The sequence below is a fragment of the Canis lupus genome, chromosome 1, assembly GCF_011100685.1.
Source record: "Canis lupus familiaris isolate Mischka breed German Shepherd chromosome 1, alternate assembly UU_Cfam_GSD_1.0, whole genome shotgun sequence".
In the NCBI taxonomy this organism is placed as follows: domain Eukaryota; kingdom Metazoa; phylum Chordata; class Mammalia; order Carnivora; family Canidae; genus Canis; species Canis lupus.
In genome coordinates, this window is record NC_049222.1 from 119,330,697 (window position 1) to 119,343,209 (window position 12,513).

The window sequence follows — 12,513 nt, forward strand, 5'->3', positions numbered from 1 at the left end:
CCGAGAACGGGACCCTGTGGAGGCAGCTTGGCCAACTGGAAGAAGGGAAGGTGCTTTCAGGACAGTGGGCAGCACCTAACGTTACTCTCCAAGGGTTTGGCCCCAGACTCTGTTCTCCTGTCCCTGGAAATGGACGATGTGAAGTCTGTCAATAATGTCACATAACTAGATAACTTCCGTGAGGTCCTGGCCATCAGCATGGCCACGGGCGAGTTTTAGCACCACCGATAGTTCCTCAAGGTCCAAATCTAAGCTCAGAAGCCAAGATCTGCACATGTACAAGATACCAGGTCTGGGAGCTGAAACCAAAATTAATCATTTCTCTCTAGAGAGGTTCGCTGCCCAAGGACGTGTACATGTAGTGCCCTTTAAGGGTCCTTGATCTCTTCAAATGGTGAGCAAAGTGTGTGTGTGTGTGTGTGTGTGTGTGTGTGTGTAAGAGAGAGGGTGGGGAGGAGAAAGAGGGAGGCCCCAAAATGTCAAGATCCACGGGTCTGGACCTTTGGCCGGGGTAGGAGTCTGGGGGTGTGGCTTAAACCACCAGTCTGGATCAGTTTCAGCGATTCTCTGCTCCCGGGGAAGACTATTCCACTAATTCTCTGAAGTGACCCAGGCCAACAGCTTGTCTTTGTCCCAGACCCAACTTCCCAAGGTACAAGGCCACACAGGCTGAGAGCCCACAGGGAAACCCCAAGTCTTCCCAGCCTGGCAGGAGCTCAGACTTTGAACTTAGTATGGCCCGTGCTTTCTGTGAGACAATCTACAAAGATACCAACGGGGTTGAGAAAGGTCCCCGGGGGGGCGGGTCACTGGAGGGGGTCCCCCTACCCTCAGGAATTGGGGAGATCCACTAAGGAATCCCACCGCCCATTGTGGGGCACTCTTGGAGGGAGCTGTGTGAGATTTGCTCCTATGAGCCAGTTTGAGTTTCTCCAGTTGCTGGATGGTTCTAGCACACCCTCCTATTAGCATCTAACTGGGGCCAAGTTACAAGCATCTGTCGCAAATTGATTTTGAAAACACACTGGAACACACACTTGCTTTTTAAAAGCAGTATGTAAGGACTTCTAAGGAAAATGACAGGGTCCCCATGCCCACCCCCTGCTTCTGAGAGTTGGGTCCCCCCTAACCAGACTGCACCAGACCGAAGCCTTTAACGTGAGGTGCTACTTGCCAGGCGGTGGGCTTGTCTGGCTCTCGGCGGCACCTTGTCCGTCAGCCAAGACCTCATCGGATCCTCTGACCTTCTCTTTCTGAGAGGGGCCCAGAGTGTGCATGTCAGAGAAGAGAGATCTCATTTTCATCTCTTACCTAAGCACTCAGAGGACATTAAAAGAGACAAAAATGTGCTTTTGTAAAAATCCATAAATGCCCGGAAACTCCCGGGAATGGTGCTTTAGGGCTGATGGAGTGGGTCTCGAATTCCATTTAGCACGCGAGCAGATGCCCGGTGTCACACCCATGCATTCACAAACAGAAGTGCCACTCGAGTCTCACACTGTGATATTTGCAGCAAAAAGGAAATAAATGACTTAATCTCTGTTTATTAACCCGAGCCGAGCACACAGGCCAAACCAACGGTGTTGATTGGGGATGAGCAGCGACACACACCGTGTGGGGGTTTCTGAGGATGATCTGATGCTCTGGGGAAGGAAGAGCCAGTCACCCAGCCCTGATGGAAGGGGAAGGAGGGAAGGATTTCTGCTTCCGTGACTTCTGGGGGATGGCTGAAGTCAGGTGGGGTAACTTCCTCCTGCCTGATGATCCTACGCCTTCTAGAAGAGTCAGCTGGGGCTGCTGACAGTCAAGGCCAGGGAACAGATCAAGTGTTTGGAACTAAGTTGAGTCTCTAAATCTCCATGAACTTACATCTCTGCCTTGGGCTCGAGTGCACGCTCTCTCTCTCTCTTTCTCTCTCTCTCTCTTGCAGATGAAAATGGAGCAAGGAGAGTCGAGGCAAACCCTGTAACTTTAAGCGGTAAATGGATTTCTGAAGCGAGGCAGGGCTGGCGTGGAGAGCCTTGCCTGGTCTCCTTGGACACAGCCCATCGCAGGGAGCCCTTCTGGAAGGCAGAGGAGGCAGGACTGTCAGGCCTTAATGAACCCTGGCGATTTCCTCTCCTCCCACTGTCTCTCTCCAGCCAGGGCGGGCGGGCCTGTGCGCTTGGTCGGTCGGGAACTTGGCCTTCGTCTCTCCGGATGTCAAACAGAACGAGTATTTACATCAGAATAATTGTGCGAGGGCTCCTCGCTGGCTTCCTGATTCATCTGGAGTCAATTACCCTTTGCTTCTGAGACCACTGAAGTTCTGAAGGAATATGGGAATGCGTTTAATTAATCCCACCAACTAACTGGTTTCTGGCGTTTTGCTGAAACCCGGGGATGGGGAGGCTCGGAACAGCCACAGGCTCTTTACAAAGGTGGACGAGAGTCCTCCTGCATCTGTAATTGTTCCATTTTCCCAATTAATGGCTTGGGGAAGGGCAGAGGTCAAACGCTGCTCCAATTTTTCAAACAAACATTACCAGGGCCAGGGCTCATCACTGGGCGGGTCCGTGACCTCACCCTCTCCTGGGGGCTGATGGTGACGGGCAGGGGTGGTGGCGGAGGGGGCGCAGGGTCCCCAGATCAGCCCTGGGAAATCTGGAGCAGTCACAGAATATGATATATTTATCTAGCAGAATGTTCTTTCTCTAGAAGCATGTCATATCCTCATCAAGAATGGGAAAAGGGTAATTGGATTTAAATGTCAAGATGTTCCCAGTGTAGGGTAGAAGGCACATATCTATTTTCTTAGCTACATTTTTTGGGGGGAGGGGTCTTATGATAATGAAAACTGCAACCACTTGTTGCTGAAGATGACAGGAGAAAATTCTCCAGACTTGGAGACAGGCACTGAGTCACAGCCCAGGGCCAGGCGCATGGCTCTCAAAGGCCGAGGACCACGTCACAAGGTGGTCCCGGGGAGGGTGAGAAGCCCAGGATGAGGCGAGGGGGCTTCGCTGGGCAGAGAGCAAACTGGAGAAAGCCCAGGGGAGCCCAGTGGAAGGGTTGGCTAAGGCTCCTGGGAAGATGGCCATGCTTCCGAGGACAGTGTGACCGGCCCAGGCACTCCCTGGGGACAATTCGCCCCCCCAGAGTTCTGTCCTGAGGCTTCTTCTGGGTTTTTGAAAAGCTGACAGCAGGAGGAGGAGAACCGTGTCCTCCATTCATCTCAGCCGCAGCTCTCATCACGGCCACAAGGAATCCTACCCCAGCCAATCTGCTGGGACAGCTCAGAACGCACAGCCCACTGGCCCTGCACGTGGGTGTGGAACGACAACGACACAGCACCCATGTGTGCTGGGGACTGGGTGGTGGGTGGGCTGTAGCCCACAACTCCTATGCAATAGGGCTGGGGGCACGGGGTGGTGGTCGGTGTGTCTGCTGGGCTAGCCCGTCTCTTGAAGGACAGGAAGGGGTCTGGACAGGGTATTCTCACAGCCCCCAAGGACATGGGACACTCTGCAGGGCCCCACGTCCCCAAAGCTGCCCCTACACACCATCTGCCAGCTAAGTGGTCATCCCCAGTTGCCCCAAGATATGTCTCCATAGTCTCAAGCACAGTCTGCTCAAGCAGACATCCAGCAGCACCCCTGAAGGGCCCTCAGAGGGGCCCTCTCTGTCAAAGTGAGGTCTCGCTCTCTGCAGATGGCCGTGCCCGGCCAAAGAAGCAGCCAGGTGCCCATCGTGGGCAGGGCAGAGGGAAGGGACAGCGCCCCCCGCCCCAGTCCTCCGTTCGGATTGGCAGGCTGTGGGACAGCCCCGGGTGATCCTGGTGCCGCCCCCTCCGCCACCCCATCCATGCTGACAGTTGTGAAGAAAGGCGGGGCCCTCAGGGCTTGGGGTGGAGTGGGGAAGACTGGGAGGGGTGCCCCAGAGGGCACCGGGGACCCCAGGTCAGTGTCTAGTTCCTGGCTAATTCCTCACTGCCGCCTTCCAAAGTACACCTGTCTCGCGGGTCCTCCACCCTCCCGTCCTGCCCTTCGGGGGCCCGGGCCTCAGTTCCAGGAGCAGCAATGATGGGGACCAGAACCAAGAGAGCAAAGCATGCAGCCGGAGGGCGGGCCTGGGGTGGTGCTAGACTCCCCAGACTGGGGGCGCTCACGCTCAGGCACGGATCCAGAGACAGCCTCCGACCGTCCCCAGCGGAGGGTCCACGTGGGGGAGTGAGGCAGGAGCCCCCCCCCCCAACGGGAGAGCTGGGCCCGCAATCCCAGCACACCCCAGGGTCTTTCTCGGTCACACGTTCTTGGCCGTCCTGGGCCGAGGCCACTTGCGGCCCCTCGACGGGGAGCTGTCCTCCGTCCTCCGTCCTCCGTGTAGGTGGTGGGGCGGGACCGGAGGACACGCTGCCCTCGTCGAAGCAGGTGGACAGGACGCGCTGCTCCACCTACGGGTGTCGGGGGTCCTTCTGGCCCAAGGCAGAGGGGGTGGTTTACTACGGCTGCTGTAGAAGGCGACGTGTGTGCGCGTGTGTGCGCGTGTTTCGGGGCACGGGGGCTGGGGAGGGAGAGACCGCGCTGGAGCGGGCTGGGCGGTCGGGAGGGGAGGGAGGGGAAGCGCGGCGGGACGCAGGTTCCCTCGCTGCCAGGGGCACCCCTGCTGCCTTTCCCATCAGGCCCTGGCTTCTCTCCTCCCGCTCAGCTGCTTGCTCTGGGTCTGAGGCGCTTTAAGGCTTTAAGCCTCTGGACGTGCCCCTCGCTCCCTGCTGAGAAGCAAGGCCAGGTCCCCAGGTGGGAGGCTGTGGGTCCCCGGGGTGGGAGGCTGTGTGCCAGCCGGGGAGGGGGGTCTGGAGCGCCTCCCCACCTGTCTCCCCAGGCTGTTCCAGGGGTTGTCTCGGCCTCTGCCAATAGCTGGGACTTTCTGATCCAAAGCCAGGCCTCGATCTGCTGCCTGCCAGCAAGCTCTCCCTTATTATTTATTTATTTATTTATTTATTTATTTATTTATTTATTTATTTATTTAAATTTTATTTATTCATGAAAGACACAGAGAGAGAGCGAGAGAGAGGCAGAGACACAGGCAGAGGGAGAAGCAGGCTCCATGCAGGGAGCCCAACGTGGGACTCGATCCCGGGACTCTAGGATCACGCCCTGGGCTGAAGGCAGCGCTAAACCACTGAGCCACCGGGGCTGCCCAAGCTTGTGCCTTTAAAGGATGCCTCCTCCTCCTCCTCCTCCCCCCTGGGCCAGGGACTTCCCTGCCGGGCACCTGCTGTTGTCCCTGGCCTTGCTCGGGACAGAGCATGGAGGACCCTCAGGCGGAGACCCCGCTCACCCCCTGCTTGGCTTGATGCTGGGGCTGGGGGATGTTTCTAGAACCGCTGTGGAATATTCATGGTTGTCAACGGGACCTCACCTCCACCTCAACCCGCAGCCCACCCCTCAGGCAGGAAGTCGCTCCAGGTAAGTCCGAGCTCCCAGGGAGGGGGGGTGCTCTGGGCATGGCAGGAGGGGGCAGGCGAGGCCCAGCTAGGAGCAGCTCTGGGTGCAGGGAGGTGGGTCCCCACTCCCAGCTGACTCCACTGCTGGTGCCTTCCTTGCCTGGGCTCTGAGTTCCCGATCCCCCTCCTTCCTGTTCCTTCAAGACCCTGCGGTTGGGGTGACAACCCAAAGGCATTCCCTCGGCGGTAAGGGGAGCCCGGGGTCCGGCCTGGCTGGCTAGCCACCGCCCAGGCCCCCCATCTCCACCCCAGGGCCGCTGTCTGCTCACAGAGAAAGGAGCCTGGACCAGGGAGACGCACACACCCAGCGGTTGAAGGGTCTGCTGCAGGGGCCGAGGGGGACCCCAGGGCCCAGGGCTCCTAGCCGTTCCGTGTCACACACGTGGAAGTCTCTGCTCTTAGGTCGCACGTTCTTTGGGAGCTGAAGCCAGAACCAGTGATGGTTATCAGCTCCGCTCCATCTGGCATCCAAGGAATGACTGCATAGATTAAGAGCGGGGCTGACGGAAGAAGGAAAACCACAGGATGTAAACGGATCCAGAAATAAGGCTGAAAGTCGCATTTTCACCCTGACACATTCGCTTGGGAATGGACTGTGGTAGAACAAGGAGTATAACCTGCCTCCTCCTGGGACTCCCGACAGCGAGCTCCCAAACCCTTGGAATTTCTTGAGTGACAGGTGTCTTTGTCATGCTAACGAGGTGGCTGGTGGTGGGCCCCAGACAGCTTCCGGATGGGAGCTGGTGACCGGAAAGGTCAACCACTCGATTAGTGATTACCTGATTACCCATTAGTGATTACCCGGCTGGAACTTTTAGCACCTGACAGAGGAGGGCGGGGTGAGGGGCTGGAGACCATTATGGGATCAATGATTAATCGATCACGCCTACCTACTGAAACCCGCCTAGAAACTCCGGAAGGTGAGGCTCCAGGGAGGCAGGCACGTTGGGGTGCTGGGGGAGCCGCATCGGGAAGGGCACGGACACTGCTGAGGACCCTCCCAGACCTGGCCCTCTGCAGCCTTTGTAATAAGACGGGTCCTGTAAACAGAGCACTTCCCCGGGCCTGCGAGTCATTCTAGTGCGTCATCCAACTGGAAGGGGTCCTGGGAACCCCTCACTTTGTGGCCTGCTGGTCAGCGGAGCGGGTGGCCTGGAGGCCCCGCTTGTGGCTGGTGTCTGCCCTATGCACCTGCCGGGCGTGACACTGGCTCTGGGCCTCAGGATCAGAGCCGCATCACAGTAACACTCAGGTGGGGAGAAAGGGGGGGCTCACCCATCGCACGGAGTGTCCCCAGAGCCACTGAGGAACGAGGATCCCCCGCACGATGGGTGAGCGCCCCTAAAGGCAGTCAGGAGCCTCGGGGGCTGCTCTCAGACCCGCTCAGGGAAGAGGCGGCATCCCAGTGGGCCACGCGGCCCCCAGCTGAACTCGCAAGGCCACGCTCCGCGCTCAGGGCCATGCCAGGACGGCTGGGTGGAAGCAGAGGCTGTCCCAGCTCGTGGACGAGGGACCCCCTTCGCCCGCGTCTCTGCAGAGTGAGGTGCTGAGATGGGCCTCGTGCTTCCCTGATGTGTGGGCTGCGTGGGGGGGGGGGTGTTAGGGAGCCCCCAAGGAGCACAGCACGTCCTCGCACCTGTCCTCTCCCCGCTTCTCAGGCAAACCGGGGTACCTGGCTGCAGCCTCCCACACAGGCCCGGGGCTCCCCAGAAAGAACCTGGACCTTGTCTCCGTCACTGTGCGCACTCACGGAGACGCACAAAGACACCTGCAGCGAACTGAAGGACCCGAGGGGAGGCAACAGCACATCCAGAGGGAAAAGACCACGTGGCCAGCTGGCCCCATGCCAAGCAGGGCCCCGTAGGATCTTACTTAGATCTCTGAGGAAGCCTCACACCCACCTCACAGAGGGGGAAGCTTCTCCCGAATGGCCCCCGGCCTTCAGCTTTCTCCACGGAGCGGCCACAGCGGTCCTTTTGCAACTGTAAACCACAACACACCATTTGCCCACAAAAGCCCCTCACTCTCATCCCGGCCCGGGTGGCAGCTGCCTGGTGACCTGTCCCTGTCACCTTTGCCCTGCGAGCGTAGGCCGGCCGCAGCTAACGTGATGGCATGTCACTTCTGAGGGTGAGTTACGACAACGCCCGGCCTTCTCTTTGGTTTGCCCTCTCCTGCTTACTCGCTCTGAAGGAGGCCAGCTCCCGAGCGAGTGCTGAGCTGTTCCAGGGAGAGGCTGGCGCAGCAAGAACTGAGGGAGTCCTCAGGCCGAGCTTCATAGGAGCGGAGCCTGCCAGTGGCCATTGGGTGGAGCTGAAAAACAGATCTGCCCTCAGCTGAGCCTTCAGATGAGACCGCTGCCCCAGGCACAGCTCCACTGAAGCTTGTTTCCCTCTGGCCTTCCGCTGGCTTCCCTCTAGGTTCCCCCTGGCACTCTGGGGATGCCCAATGGCAGGACGACCTGGCACAGCACAGAAGCAGGCCCACCACCCCCTCATTCCTGCAGTTCCAGCCCCCACCCCTGGGCCCAAATGCTTTGTTGGCCTTTGGTGAGATGCCTTCTTGTCTGTTCCCAGCCCCTCCCAAAGGACTCGGATGTGGTCCATTGAGGGTGAGCCCAGGGGTTGAACCGATGCAGCCAATACTATGTGGTGTGCAAGCTGGTCTCTGCCCAGAGGCCCAAGGCTCCCTCCGTGGGGCAACCCTGACTCATGGTGCATTCTCTCCCAGGGGGTCCCAACTCCTCTTGCCCCCAGGTCACAGCCTCCCAGGGAGCTGTCGGGGTGGAGTCTGCCCCCCTCCCCATATGCCCTCTCTGGGCTCCCCCACACGTCTCCCCCAGTGGGCTGAGAGCCTGTCGAGGGCAGGCATGCATCTGGATTCCTGCTGCCGGCCTGGGGATGGCCAGAAGAGCACCTGGGAGGCTATGGAACCAAAGTGTCAGGGATGGGCCCGGATCTCCCTCCAGGACTGCACGAGGCCCGCCGGGCATGCTTGGCTTGAACCTGCCCTCTTGTTCACCAGGCACCAGCTGGCACTACATCCTCCCTCCCCCTTTTTGTATCTGGCAGCCACCCCGAAGGATATCCACGGTGGAGGAGAATGCCACGAGAGCTTTCTGAAGGGGAAGGCTGTGTCCTAATTATCCTGAACGTGACCAAGAAATCATGGGTCGGCCTGAATTTACCCGAATGATTCGCTAAGTAGTCCGACACCAGGGGCGCCGGGCGGCTGGAACCGAACAATTAACATCTATTCTGGAAACAAAAGCAGCTCTACCCGCTACGCCAGGATGGGGATGGATGGGATGGTCACGGGTGTGGCCGTGAGCCGGCTGCGAGGGCGAGGGAGCCTGCCCACAGCCTGGCCGTGGCCCTCTGGCGAGGGCACCCACTGGGGGGCACCCGTTTGCACCCCAGCCTGGCTGGGGTCAGGGCTCAGGGCTCAGTGGGGGCAGTGGGGTCGGGAGGGGAGGCACACAGCTTTGTGCAAGCAGCACACGGAGGCTGGCCTGGAAGACAGCCACCAGCCCGCTCCGGCAGGAGGCTTCCCCGGGGAGCGGGTTCGCTTGGCACCTGGTCACGGTAATTACTGCTGAACTTTAAAACCTAACGCAGCAAGACCGCAAATATTTAACATGTGCTCCTCCTCCCGGGGGGCACGGAGGAAACGGGAGCGAACGGCCAGATTCGCCACATGAACTCCTGAGTCTGCTCACAAAGGGGATTAATGAAGAAGTCAGCCGCGACAGGATGCGCAACCCCCAGGGGCAGCCACAGACCCCGGGCCCCCTGACGGCCCACTCCCCTATGTGGCACACACACGTGCACAGACGCTCATGGCGTGGACACACACGCCCACAGGCTGGTAGATGCCCAGGCCCACACGGTGCAGGCACAGACTCAGGCCCACTCCCCGTGCCCGGCTCCCCCCGGGCGGGGACCCCTTGCATGGCGCGGAGAGCTGTTAAGGGAACTGGTCCCGCATCCTTGGCTAGCACGAGGCTGTCCACCCCAAGCTCTGCAGACGGAGGCTTCCTGGGGGTGGCGATGCCCAAGATCAGGTTTTTCCCAGGGAACATAGCCGCGGAGTAAGGAAACACATGGTTCTAAAGAAAGGAAGGTGGAGGGGGGATTGTGATTTGTGGGGTACGTCCGGGGAGCAGGACGCATGGCCATCCATGGTCCCCAGGTGATTCTGGACAAAGTGCATCATCTCGGCTTCTGCATGCGCTGGAAGGGGGACGTCAGGTCAGGACCAACGGGGACGGGGGACAGGCTGGAGTGCCGGGGTTGGGTGGGAGCGGTGGCCCCGAGGCTGGGCAGGCAGGGGGCCCGGGGCCAGTCCCGCTGTCCCATTTCCCTCCCACTGGCTCTGCCCACAGCCCTCAGCCACGTCTCCTTTGCTCTTTGTGGCATGTGGGACGAAGCAGCAAAGCCACACCTTCCCCTGCCAAGTCAGGTGCTTGGTACTGTCATCGAGGGGCACCTAGTGGGCGGCTCTCTGTGCTCCAGGGAAGCGGACCCAGCTCCGTCCTGCTTCCCATTCAGAAGGGAGCTCTAGGGTCTGCACCTCACCCCAATCCCCAGCCCCCAACCGAGGCTGATGCCCCACACTCAAGTGGCTCAATGCCCCTTCCCAGTGGCTCGTTCTGTGTGATCTGGTGGGAACTGGCTTCATCCCTTGCCCTACCCAACGCTCCATTTCTGCTCCCAGTGGGCAGCACGGTCATCTCAAGAGATCAGTGGTCCCAGGGTCCTCTGCTCAGTCCACGAAGGCCTCCTGGTGGAGCTGGACTGTTCCACGTCCAGCGAGCCACCCTCTCCAGGGCACCTCCCACCAATGATACTCCTACCCATCCTGGCAGCTTCTCTGTGGGCTCACAGGGACGGGACCAGGTGAGAACCCAGGCCACTCTGGCCTGAGTCTCTCCAAAGGATCTACCATCACTGGATGATGGGACACAAGGGGACACCAGGGGACGGGGAATGGCAGGGCCAGAGGTGAAGCTGACCACCCAGCCTGGTCCTCCCAGCTCCCCTCATGCCAGAGCCTTCCCTCTGCAGGCCGTCTATGCAGACCCCCGAAGTCCCAGATAAGGATGGGGTGGAGCCGCGGGGAGACCCTGTCTCCAGTTCATGTGGCATTGGGAACAAATCAAGCAGAGTCACCCCTTCCTACTGACGAGGAAGGAGGCTCCTCCACGTGAGCGGAACAGCCAGGAGAAGAGCCGTGTGTGGCCTCTGAGACCCCACGCAGGGCCTGGCAGGGAGCTGGGCTGGCCCGGGGCCCAGAGCATGTTGGTTTTTAATTCTCACCTTTCATAAATGTCATTGCCAGGAATTCCAGGTTGGAGGGATTAGGACTTCAGGCTCAGCTCTCAGAGTGAGGGTCCAAGAGGTGCCCCTGAGAGCGGCGGCGGAGACAGAGCTCAGGCACAAGGTGCCCCGGAGTAGCGGAGGGTGGGGGTCAGCCTGCAGCCAAACGGAGATGCCCTCTGGGACCTATCACTCCTGATTACACAAAGCCACAGACGTGGGGACCCAGGTACGTTCCCTGGGTCTCCCCCTGTGTCCCCCACGCCCAGCCACACTGCACCCACACCATGTGACACACTTGCACCCTCATGTGCACACGCACACACACACACACACACACACACACACACATACACACTCAGCTCCCTGGAGCTCAGGGCAGTCACTACCCACCCACCCCCTCTACCCATCACTTGCTAGGTCCCTCCTCCTTGGAGCCCCTGTAGGCAGGCTATGATCTGGCCTGGCCCCTAGCTGGGGTCTGCCTGGGTATGGCACCTCCCTCCGGGCTCCCTAGATCAGGTGCCCAGAGCAGGGGCTGCCCGGGGATGCCCCAGTCAGTCCCCTGGAGTCTGTCCTCCCTGGTCCCACCCCCGTCCCCACCCAAAAGCAAGCCTCTCGGTGCACCCTGTCTCCTGAACCCTTGGGTGGGTTGCCATGCCTGCCAGCAGCAGCAAGCCCTCTCAGCTGACCCCTTCCTGCTCCGGGGGGCTCTGAGGGTAGGGAGGTGAGGAAGGAGAGGGGGCAGGGCCAGGGGGCAGGCCAGGGAGAGGCAGGCCCGGGTCCAGTCTCCCCCACTCCAGTGCCAGGTCTGGCAGATGGGGCGCCCCCGGCAACATTGTTTGGGGTGGCTCCTGCACGCAACGGGGGAGGGGGCATCCTCTAGGCCGCAGGCGCACATTTAAGGTGTTTTCAATTATTCATGGAGACTTGGAAGAGTTGCTTGCCAGCTGAGAGCAAACCTGCAGCCACACTTTGCGGAATGGCTGCTGGTGGCTCCTCTGGCTGTGACCCCGAGGAAGCGTGGGTGTCCTCATCTAGGACGGGGCCACACTGGGGAAGGCCAGACGTCCCCCTCATTGTACCTAACCCCAGGGCCGGGGGCCTGGCCCAGCGCCTTCCCCCTCTTGGAAGAGGCTGCTTGGGGCTCCTGGCCCCACACCCAGGGGTGAGGCACTGCCTGCAGGTCGGGGTCTGTCGGGAGGATGAGGCAATGATGGATCAGACAAATGGGGCCTGGCTCGGGTTTGAGTTTCAGGGCCAGGAGCCAGCTCAGGGCCTGGGTGGCTGGAAACCACCAGTGGAGCCTGGTTGAGGGCACGTGGTCAGAGGCCAGGGTCACTGAGAGCCTCCCCCAGGCCTGTGTAGTAGGTGCTATGAGCCCGCAGGCGGGGCTGGGGGCACCAAGGAGGTAGCCCAGGGCCCTTTTGGATGTAACTGTTCACACCTGGGACACGGACCTCAGACAGCAGAGAAAGGATCCCCACGTGGCTTCCACCCACTGGATCTCCCATTTCTGCCCCACTGCACCTGCTCCCAGACCCTGTAGTTTGAATAGGGTGACACCATACACACCAGGAGGGCCATGCGATCCAGCCGTTCAGTCCATCCCCCAACCACAGGAATCGGCTCATCAGGTGACAAAGCAAGGGTGATGGTGGAAACTTGCAGATGTGAGGGCCAACCTGGGGAGCAAGGCTGCCCGGGAGC

At 60.0% G+C, this 12,513-nt stretch overlaps 1 protein-coding gene and 1 long non-coding RNA gene across 5 annotated transcripts in view; one reads left to right on the forward strand and one right to left on the reverse strand.

Moving 5' to 3' along the window:
* Positions 1-12,513, reverse strand: part of CHST8 (carbohydrate sulfotransferase 8) — a 129,815-nt gene that overhangs the window by 26,124 nt on the left and 91,178 nt on the right. The gene's annotated exons all lie outside the window — the stretch shown is intronic.
* LOC119876018 lies at positions 6,709-8,742 on the forward strand. The gene is made up of 3 exons (XR_005354788.1): positions 6,709-7,028; positions 7,144-7,615; positions 8,557-8,742. It is a non-coding gene; the product is annotated as an uncharacterized LOC119876018 (long non-coding RNA).